This window comes from Leuresthes tenuis, unplaced genomic scaffold (genome assembly GCF_036924035.1).
Source record: "Leuresthes tenuis unplaced genomic scaffold, fLeuTen1.0.hap1 SCAF_3, whole genome shotgun sequence".
NCBI classification, from domain to species: Eukaryota; Metazoa; Chordata; class Actinopteri; order Atheriniformes; family Atherinopsidae; genus Leuresthes; species Leuresthes tenuis.
In genome coordinates this window covers 39663547-39673272 of record NW_027325357.1, presented here as the reverse complement: position 1 = coordinate 39673272, position 9726 = coordinate 39663547, and the positions used below count along the sequence as shown (strand labels likewise).

Below are 9726 nucleotides of genomic sequence, written 5' to 3'. Positions count from 1 at the left end.
AGCTGAACACCTCCTCTCCCGCTTATGATCATGTGCGGTTTGATATTCGAAAATTTTCTTTCATGTTTTCTAGCAATTATTGATGGACATTCAGACCTTCTTGCAGCTGAACACCTCAGCTCCCGCTTTTGATGGTGTATAGTCGGGCTTTCGAGCCTTTTCTTCCCTGGTTTTTACCTGCACCGCTGTTTGATTTTTCACAAGAGCAGAGAAGAGCGCACCGTTCCCAGCGGCATTGCAGTACCGGGTCGATGCTTGGAGTGAACGGAGAAATCTCCTTTTTCAACTCCTATTGCTAAAAATCCATTTAATATGTAGTCCTCGTATAGAGGACATATCAGATATTAAACTGATAAGAACAGATACTACACTTGATCTTAGCCAAAAGGCCGAGAAGCGATTACTGTCCACTGGTTCACGTCCGAGGGCCCTTCCTGGCACAATGCGCACTTGTAGCGGTGTTCTTTTTATGGCCATAGGTGGCCAGAGTGTCACTTTGCACCTCCGCCCACCCGCTGCACTGAGCACTCTTCAGCCCTTTTAAATGGTATCTTTGCACTCCCGCACGCTCCAGCGAGCACCAGCTTTGAACATCGGCACAATCGCAACAAGTAAGGCGACTCTACTCAGAGAAGTCACTCTGCACAGTAACAAGATTTCTTTTGCACAGACAGAAAGGGCTTCACTCGCAAAGGTAAAGCCTGCCAAAAATAGAAACAACTCATTAGTGCTGCTCTCCACGGAAGTCTTTAGTAAAAGGCGAAAGACTTGTACGTTATGAAGAGAAACCAGAGTACGATTATCCGTCACTGCGGGAGCAGGGCATCAGGCTAGTTGGCATAGCCACCTTCCCCATGGTGAGCTTTGCTTGGTTGAGACGCTTGCTGCCCCCCCCTTGCTCCTCGGCTGACCAAGTAAGAACAATTGGGCCCTATTCGATCGCTGCCTTGTCTTTTACTCTGTGCAAAAGACAAGGCAGCAACAAAAACACCACGGGAACACCGTATTGAGGCTTTGTTCTGACCGCTCATTCGGTGTCGCGTTTCTTTCAAGCAATTCTCCCGGTTAGCCCGCACTCGGCTCGCTCCCAGAGCCGTGTTAAAGTCTACTTCGCATTCACTCTCTTTTCTCAGCAGACTAAAAGAAAGTTTCATCTTTGGCTCCCTGAAACTTCCATCCTGAACCGCTGTTTGCTTTTTTACAAGAGCAGAGAAGAACACACCATTCCCAGCGGCACTGCAGTACCGGGTCGATGCTTGGAGTGAACGGAGCAAGCTCCTTTTTCAACTTCTATTGCTAAAAATCCATTTAATATGTAGTCTTTGTATAGAGGACATATCAGATATTAAACTGATAAGAACAGATACTACACTTGATCTTAGCCAAAAGGCAGAGAAGCAATAACTGTCCACTGGTTCACGTCCGAGGGCCCTTCCTGGCACAATGCGCACTTGTAGCGGTGTTCTTTTTATGGCCATAGGTGGCCAGTGTGTCACTTTGCACCTCCGCTGCACTGAGCACTCTTCAGCCCTTTTAAATGGTATAACTTTGCACTCCCGGACACTCCAGCGAGCACCATTCAAGCAACGACTTTGCACTCCAGCTTCGAACATCGGCACAGTCGCAACAAGTAAGGGGACTCTACTCAGAGAAGTCACTCTGCACAGTAACAAGATTTCTTTTGCACAGACAGAAAGGGCTTCACCCGCAAAGGTAAAGCCTGCCAAAAATAGAAACAACTCATTAGTGCTGCTCTCCACGGAAGTCTTTAGTAAAAGGCGAAAGACTTGTACGTTATGAAGAGAAACCAGAGTACGATTATCCGTCACTGCGGGAGAAGGGCATCAGGCTAGTTGGCATAGCCACCTTCCCCATGGTGAGCTTTGCTTGGTTGAGAAGCTTGCTGCCCCCTCCTTGCTCCTCGGCTGACCAAGTACGAACAATCGGGCCCTATTAAATGGCTGCCTTGTCTTTTACTCTGTGCAAAAGACAAGGCAGCCACAAACACCACGGGAACATCGTATTGAGGCTTTGTTCTGACCGCTCATTCGGTGTCGCATTCTTTCAAGCAATTCTCCCGGTTAGCCCGCACTCGGCTCGCTCCCAGAGCCGTGTTAAAGTCTACTTCGCATTCACTCTCTTTTCTCAGCAGACTAAAAGAAACTTCCATCCTGCCCCGCTGTTTGCTTTTTCACAAGAGCAGAGAAGAGCGCACCGTTCCCAGCAGCACTGCAGTACCGGGTTGATGCTTGGAGTGAACGGAGCAAGCTCCTTTTTCAACTCCTATTGCTAAAAATCCATTTAATATGTAGTCTTCGTATAAAGGACATATCAGATATTAAACTGATAAGAACATATACTACACTTGATCTTAGCCAAAAGGCCGAGAAGCGATAACTGTCCACTGGTTCACGTCCGAGGGCCCTTCCTGGCACAATGCGCACTTGTAGCGGTGTTCTTTTTATGGCCATAGGTGGCCAGAGTGTCACTTTGCACCTCCGCCGCACTGAGCACTCTTCAGCCCTCTTAAATGGTGTAACTTTGCACTCCCGCACGCTCCAGCGAGCACCATTCAAGCAACGACTTTGCACTCCAGCTTCGAACATCGGCACAGTCGCAACAAGTAAGGCGACTCTACTCAGAGAAGTCACTCTGCACAGTAACAAGATTTCTTTTGCACAGACAGAAAGGGCTTCACCCGCAAAGGTAAAGCCTGCCAAAAATAGAAACAACTCATTAGTGCTGCTCTCCACGGAAGTCTTTAGTAAAAGGCGAAAGACTTGTACGTTATGAAGAGAAACCAGAGTACGATTATCCGTCACTGCGGGAGCAGGGCATCAGGCTAGTTGGCATAGCCACCTTCCCCATGGTGAGCTTTGCTTGGTTGAGACGCTTGCTGCCCCCCCTTGCTCCTCGGCTGACCAAGTAAGAACAATCGGGCCCTATTCGATCGCTGCCTTGTCTTTTACTCTGTGCAAAAAGACAAGGCAGCAACAAAAACACCACGGGAACACCGTATTGAGGCTTTGTTCTGACCGCTCATTCGGTGTCGCGTTTCTTTCAAGCAATTCTCCCGGTTAGCCCGCACTTGGCTCGCTCCCAGAGCCGTGTTAAAGTCTACTTCGCATTCACTCTCTTTTCTCAGCAGACTAAAAGAAAGTTTCATCTTTGGCTCCCTGAAACTTCCATCCTGCACCGCGGTTTGCTTTTTCACAAGAGCAGAGAAGAACACACCGTTCTCAGCGGCACTGCAGTACCGGGTCGATGCTTGGAGTGAACGGAGAAATCTCCTTTTTCAACTCCTATTGCTAAAAATCCATTTAATATGTAGTCTTTGTATAGAGGACATATCAGATATTAAACTGATAAGAACAGATACTACACTTGATCTTAGCCAAAAGGCCGAGACGCGATAACTGTCCACTGGTTCACGTCCGAGGGCCCTTCATGGCACAATGCGCACTTGTAGCGGTGTTCTTTTTATGGCCATAGGTGGCCAGTGTGTCACTTTGCACCTCCGCTACACTGAGCACTCTTCAGACCTTTTAAAAGTTTATCTGTGTTTGTCTGTGTCTGTCTGTGTTTGTCTGTGTCCGTCTATGTCCGTCTGTGTTTGTCTGTGTATGTCTGTGTTTCTCTGTGTTTGTCTGTGTCTGTCTGTGTTTGTCTGTATCTTACTGTGTCTGTCTGTGTCTGTCTGTGTCCGTCTGTGTTTTTCTGTGTCCGTCTGTGTCTGTCTGAGTCCGTCTGTGTTTTTCTGTGTCCGTCTGTGTTTTTCTGCGTCTGTCTGCGTCTGTCTGTGTCCGTCTGTGTTTGTTTGTGTTTGTCTGTGTTTGTCTGTATTTTTCTGTGTCCGTCTGTTTCCGTCTGTGTTTTTCTGTGTCTGTCGGTGTTTTTCTGTGTCCGTCTGTGTTTGTCTGTGTCCATCTGTGTCTGTCTGTGTCCGTCTGTGTTTATCTGTGTTTTTCTGTGTCTGTCTGTGTTTGTCTGTGTTTGTGTATGTTTGTCTGTGTCCGTCTGTTTCCGTCTGTGTTTTTTTGCGTCTGTCTGTGTATGTCTGTGCCCGTCTGTGTTTATGTGTGTCTGTGTGTGTTTGTCTGTGTCTGTCTGTGTTTTTCTGTGTCCGTCTGTGTTTGTCTGTGTCCGTCTGTGTCTGTCTGTGTCCGTCTGTGTTTATCTGTGTTTTTCTGTGTCTGTCTGTGTTTGTCTGTGTTTGTGTATGTTTGTCTGTGTTTTCTCTGTCCGTCTCTGTTTTTCTGTGTCCGTCTTTTTCTGTCTGTGTCTATCTGTGTTTGGCTGTGTCTGTCTGTGTTTGTCTGTGTCTGTCTGTGTTTCTCTGTGTTTGTCTGTGTTTGTCTGTGTCCGTCTGTTTCCGTCTGTGTTTGTCTGTGTTTGTCTGTGTTTGTCCGTGTTTGTCTGTGTTTGTCTTTGTCTGTCAGTTTTTGTCTGTGTCCGTCTGTGTTTGTCCGTTTCTGTCTGTGTTTGTCTGTGTTTGTCTGTGTCCGTCTGTGTTTGTCTGTGTTTGTCTGTGTCCGTCTGTGTTTGTCTGTGTTTGTCTTTATCTGTCTGTGTCTGTCTGTGTTTGTCTGTGTCCGTCTGTGTTTGTCTGTATCTATCTGTGTTTGTCTGTGTCTGTCTGTGTCCGTCTGTGTTTATCTGTGTTTTTCTGTGTCTGTCTGTGTTTGTCTGTGTTTGTGTGTGTTTGTCTGTGTTTTCTCTGTCCGTCTCTGTTTTTCTGTGTCCGTCTGTTTCTGTCTGTGTCTGTCTGTGTTTGGCTGTGTCCGGCTGTGTCTCTCTTTGTTTGTCTTCGTCAATCTGTGTTTGTCTGTGTTTGTCTGTGTCTCTCTGTATCTTTCTGTGTCCGTCTGTGTTTGTCTGTGTCCGTCTGTGTTTATCTGTGTTTGTCTGTGTCTGTCTGTGTTTGTCTGTGTCCGTCTGTGTTTGTCTGTGTATGTCTGTGTTTATCTTTGTTTGTCTGTATATGTCTGTGTTTCTCTGTGTTTGTCTGTGTCTGTCTGTGTTTGTCTGTATCTTACTGTGTTTGTCTGTGTCTGTCTGTGTCCGTCTGTGTTTTTCTGTGTCCGTCTGTTTCTGTCTGTTTCTGTCTGTGTTTGGCTGTGTCCGGCTGTGTTTATCTGTGGTTGTCTTCTTCAATCTGTGTTTGTCTGTGTTTGTCTGTGTCTGTCTGTGTTTGTCTGTGTCTCTCTGTATCTGTCTGTGTCCGTCTGTGTTTGTCTGTGTCCGTCTGTGTTTATCTGTGTTTTTCTGTGTCTCTCTGTGTTGTCTGTGTCTGTCTGTGTTTATCTGTGTTTTTCTGTGTCTGTCTGTGTTTGTCTGTGTTTGTCTGTGTCCGTCTGTGTTTGTCTGTGTTTGTCTTTATCTGTCTGTGTCTGTCTGTGTTTGTCTGTGTCCGTCTGTGTTTGTCTGTATCTATCTGTGTTTGTCTGTGTCTGTCTGTGTCCGTCTGTGTTTGTGTGTGTCTGTCTGTGTCCGTCTGTGTTTATATGTGTTTTTCTGTGTCTGTCTGTGTTTGTCTGTGTTTGTGTGTGTTTGTCTGTGTTTTCTCTGTCCGTCTTTGTTTTTCTGTGTCCGTCTGTTTCTGTCTGTGTCTGTCTGTGTTTGTCTGTGTCTCTCTGTATCTTTCTGTGTCCGTCTGTGTTTGTCTGTGTCCGTCTGTGTCAGTCTGTGTTTGTCTGTGTATGTCTGTGTTTATCTTTGTTTGTCTGTATATGTCTGTGTTTCTCTGTGTTTGTCTGTGTCTGTCTGTGTTTGTCTGTATCTTACTGTGTTTGTCTGTGTCTGTCTGTGTCCTTCTGTGTTTTTCTGTGTCCGTCTGTTTCTGTCTGTGTTTGGCTGTGTCCGGCTGTGTTTATCTGTGGTTGTCTTCTTCAATCTGTGTTTGTCTGTGTTTGTCTGTGTCTGTCTGTGTTTGTCTGTGTCTCTCTGTATCTGTCTGTGTCCGTCTGTGTTTGTCTGTGTCCGTCTGTGTTTATCTGTGTTTTTCTGTGTCTGTCTGTGTTGTCTGTGTCTGTCTGTGTTTATCTGTGTTTTTCTGTGTCTGTCTGTGTTTGTCTGTGTTTGTCTGTGTCCGTCTGTGTTTTTCTGTGTCCGTCTGTGTCTGTCTCTTTCTGTCTGTGTCTCTCTGTGTTTGTCTTTGTCAATCTGTGTCTGTCTGTGTTTGTCTGTGTCCGTCTGTGTTTGTCTGTGTCTGTCTGGGTTTCTCTGTGTCCGTCTGTGTTTATCTGTGTTTGTCTGTTTTTGTCCTTGTCTGTCTTTGTCCGTCTGCGTTTGTCTGTGTTTGTCTGTGTCTGTCTGTGTCCGTCTCCGTTTGTCTGTGTTTGTCTGTGTCCATCTGTTTCCGTCTGTGTTTGTCTGTGTTTGTCTTTGTCTGTCAGTTTTTGTCTGTGTCTGTCTGTGTTTATCTGTGTCCGTCTGTGTTGGTCTGTGTCTGTCTTAGTTTGTCTGTGTCTCTCTCTGTCTGTCTGTGTCTCTCTGTGTTTGTCTGTGTCCGTCTGTGTTTGTCTGTCTGTCTATCTGTCTGTCTGTGTTTGTCTTTGTCTGTCTGTGTTTGTCCGTTTCTTTCTGTGTTTGTCTGTGTCCGTCTGTGTTTGTCTTTGTCTGTCAGTTTTTGTCTGTGTCCGTCTGTGTTTATGTGTGTCTGTCTGTGTTTTTCTGTGTCTGTCTGTGTTTGTCTGTGTTTTCTGTGTGTGTCTGTGTTTGTGTGTGTCTGTCTGCGTTTGTCTGTATATGTCTGTGTTTCTCTGTGTTTGTCTGTGTCTGTCTGCGTTTGTCTGTGTTTGTCTGTGTTTTCTGTTTTTGTCTGTGTTTGTCTGTGTTTGTGTGTGTTTGTCTGTGTTTTCTCTGTCCGTCTCTGTTTTTCTGTGTCCGTCTTTTTCTGTCTGTGTTTGGCTGTGTCCGGCCGTTTTTATCTGTGTTTTTCTGTGTCTGTCTGTGTTTGTCTGTGTTTGTCTGCGTTTGTCTGTGTTTGTGTGTGTCCGGCTGTGTCTCTCTGTGTTTGTCTGTGTCCGTCTGTTTTTTTCTGTGTCTGTCTGTTTTTGTCTGTTTCCGTCTGTGTTTTTCTGTGTTTGTGTGTGTTTGTCTGTGTCTGTCTGTGTCCGTCTGTGTTTGTTTGTGTTTGTCTGTGTTTTTCTGTATTTGTCTGTGTCCGTCTGTGTTTTTCTGCGTCTGTCTGTGTTTGTCTGTGCCCGTCTGTGTTTATGTGTGTCTGTGTGTGTTTGTCTGTGTCTGTCTGTATTTTTCTGTGTCCGTCTGTGTTTGTCTGTGTCTGTCTGTGTTTGTCTGTGTTTGTCTGTGTTCGTCTGTGTCCATCTGTTTCCGTCTGTGTTTGTCTGTGTTTGTCTTTGTCTGTCAGTTTTTGTCTGTGTCCGTCTGTGTTTATGTGTGTCTGTCTGTGTTTGTCTCTGTCTGTCTGTGTTTATCTGTGTCCGTCTGTGTCTCTCTGTGTCTGTCTCTGTCTCTCTGTGTTTGTCTGTGTCCGTCTGTGTTAATCTGTGTTTGTCTGTGTCTGTCTGTGTTTGTCTGTGTTTATCTGTGTTTGTCTGTCTGTCTATCTGTCTGTCTCTGTTTGTCTTTGTCTGTCTGTGTTTGTCCGTTTCTTTCTGTGTTTGTCTGTGTCTGTCTGTGTTTTTCTGTGTCTGTCTGTGTTTATCTGTGTCCGTCTGTGTTGGTGTGTGTCTGTCTGTGTCTCTCTGTGTCTGTCTGTGTCTCTCTGTGTTGTCTGTGTCTGTCTGTGTTTATCTGTGTTTTTCTGTGTCTGTCTGTGTTTGTCTGTGTTTGTCTGTGTTTGTCTGTGTCCGTCTGTGTTTTTCTGTGTCCGTCTGTGTCTGTCTGTTTCTGTCTGTGTCTCTCTGTGTTTGTCTTTGTCCATCTCTGTCTGTCTGTGTTTGTCTGTGTTTGTCTGTGTCCGTCTGTGTTTGTCTGTGTCTGTCTTGGTTTCTCTGTGTCCGTCTGTGTTAATCTGTGTTTGTCTGTGTCTGTCTGTGTTTGTCTGTGTTTATCTGTGTTTGTCTGTCTGTCTATCTGTCTGTCCTTGTTTGTCTTTGTCTGTCTGCGTTTGTCCGTTTCTTTCTGTGTTTGTCTGTGTCTGTCTGTGTTTTTCTTAGTCTGTCTGTGTTTATCTGTGTCCGTCTGTGTTGGTCTGTGTCTGTCTTTGTCTCTCTGTGCCTGTCTGTGTCTCTCTGTGTTTGTCTGTGTCCGTCAGTGTTTGTCTGTGTCTGTCTGTGTCCGTCTGTGTTTGTCTGTGTCCGTCTGTGTTTGCCTGCGTTTGTCTGTGTTTGTCTGAGTCTGTCTGTGTCTGTCTGTATATGTCTGTGTCCGTTTAGGTTTGTCTGTGTCTGTCTGTGTCTGTCTGTGTCCGTCTGTGTTTGTCTGTGTTTGTCTGTGTTTGTCTGTGTCCGTCTGTGTCTGTATGTGTCTGTCTGTGTTTATCTGTGTTTATCTGTGTTTTTCTGTGTCTGTCTGTGTTTGTCTGTGTTTGTGTATGTTTGTCTGTGTTTTCTCTGTCCGTCTCTGTTTTTCTGTGTCCGTCTTTTTCTGTCTGTGTCTATCTGTGTTTGGCTGTGTCTGTCTGTGTTTGTCTGTGTCTGTCTGTGTTTCTCTGTGTTTGTCTGTGTTTGTCTGTGTCCGTCTGTTTCCGTCTGTGTTTGTCTGTGTTTGTCTGTGTTTGTCCGTGTTTGTCTGTGTTTGTCTTTGTCTGTCAGTTTTTGTCTGTGTCCGTCTGTGTTTGTCCGTTTCTGTCTGTGTTTGTCTGTGTTTGTCTGTGTCCGTCTGTGTTTGTCTGTGTTTGTCTGTGTCCGTCTGTGTTTGTCTGTGTTTGTCTTTATCTGTCTGTGTCTGTCTGTGTTTGTCTGTGTCCGTCTGTGTTTGTCTGTATCTATCTGTGTTTGTCTGTGTCTGTCTGTGTCCGTCTGTGTTTATCTGTGTTTTTCTGTGTCTGTCTGTGTTTGTCTGTGTTTGTGTGTGTTTGTCTGTGTTTTCTCTGTCCGTCTCTGTTTTTCTGTGTCCGTCTGTTTCTGTCTGTGTCTGTCTGTGTTTGGCTGTGTCCGGCTGTGTCTCTCTTTGTTTGTCTTCGTCAATCTGTGTTTGTCTGTGTTTGTCTGTGTCTCTCTGTATCTTTCTGTGTCCGTCTGTGTTTGTCTGTGTCCGTCTGTGTTTATCTGTGTTTGTCTGTGTCTGTCTGTGTTTGTCTGTGTCCGTCTGTGTTTGTCTGTGTATGTCTGTGTTTATCTTTGTTTGTCTGTATATGTCTGTGTTTCTCTGTGTTTGTCTGTGTCTGTCTGTGTTTGTCTGTATCTTACTGTGTTTGTCTGTGTCTGTCTGTGTCCGTCTGTGTTTTTCTGTGTCCGTCTGTTTCTGTCTGTTTCTGTCTGTGTTTGGCTGTGTCCGGCTGTGTTTATCTGTGGTTGTCTTCTTCAATCTGTGTTTGTCTGTGTTTGTCTGTGTCTGTCTGTGTTTGTCTGTGTCTCTCTGTATCTGTCTGTGTCCGTCTGTGTTTGTCTGTGTCCGTCTGTGTTTATCTGTGTTTTTCTGTGTCTCTCTGTGTTGTCTGTGTCTGTCTGTGTTTATCTGTGTTTTTCTGTGTCTGTCTGTGTTTGTCTGTGTTTGTCTGTGTCCGTCTGTGTTTGTCTGTGTTTGTCTTTATCTGTCTGTGTCTGTCTGTGTTTGTCTGTGTCCGTCTGTGTTTGTCTGTATCTATCTGTGTTTGTC

At 45.4% G+C, this 9726-nt stretch overlaps 7 non-coding genes across 7 annotated transcripts; all 7 read right to left on the bottom strand.

Annotated features, from left to right (window-relative positions):
• Nucleotides 1-210: 210 nt before the first annotated feature.
• LOC140304252 (U2 spliceosomal RNA) lies at nucleotides 211-401 on the bottom strand. Its single transcript, XR_011915247.1, has one exon. It is a non-coding gene; the product is annotated as a U2 spliceosomal RNA (small nuclear RNA).
• Nucleotides 402-682: 281 nt separating this feature from the next.
• On the bottom strand, nucleotides 683-797 carry LOC140304258 (U5 spliceosomal RNA). The gene has a single exon (XR_011915251.1). It is a non-coding gene; the product is annotated as a U5 spliceosomal RNA (small nuclear RNA).
• A 414-nt stretch (nucleotides 798-1211) lies between these two features.
• On the bottom strand, nucleotides 1212-1402 carry LOC140304280 (U2 spliceosomal RNA). The gene has a single exon (XR_011915272.1). It is a non-coding gene; the product is annotated as a U2 spliceosomal RNA (small nuclear RNA).
• Nucleotides 1403-1702: 300 nt separating this feature from the next.
• Nucleotides 1703-1816, bottom strand: LOC140304257 (U5 spliceosomal RNA). Its single transcript, XR_011915250.1, has one exon. It is a non-coding gene; the product is annotated as a U5 spliceosomal RNA (small nuclear RNA).
• Nucleotides 1817-2204: 388 nt separating this feature from the next.
• Nucleotides 2205-2395, bottom strand: LOC140304276 (U2 spliceosomal RNA). The gene has a single exon (XR_011915269.1). It is a non-coding gene; the product is annotated as a U2 spliceosomal RNA (small nuclear RNA).
• A 300-nt stretch (nucleotides 2396-2695) lies between these two features.
• On the bottom strand, nucleotides 2696-2809 carry LOC140304255 (U5 spliceosomal RNA). The gene has a single exon (XR_011915249.1). It is a non-coding gene; the product is annotated as a U5 spliceosomal RNA (small nuclear RNA).
• Nucleotides 2810-3223: 414 nt separating this feature from the next.
• LOC140304281 (U2 spliceosomal RNA) lies at nucleotides 3224-3414 on the bottom strand. The gene has a single exon (XR_011915273.1). It is a non-coding gene; the product is annotated as a U2 spliceosomal RNA (small nuclear RNA).
• Between the last annotated feature and the right edge of the window lie 6312 nt (nucleotides 3415-9726).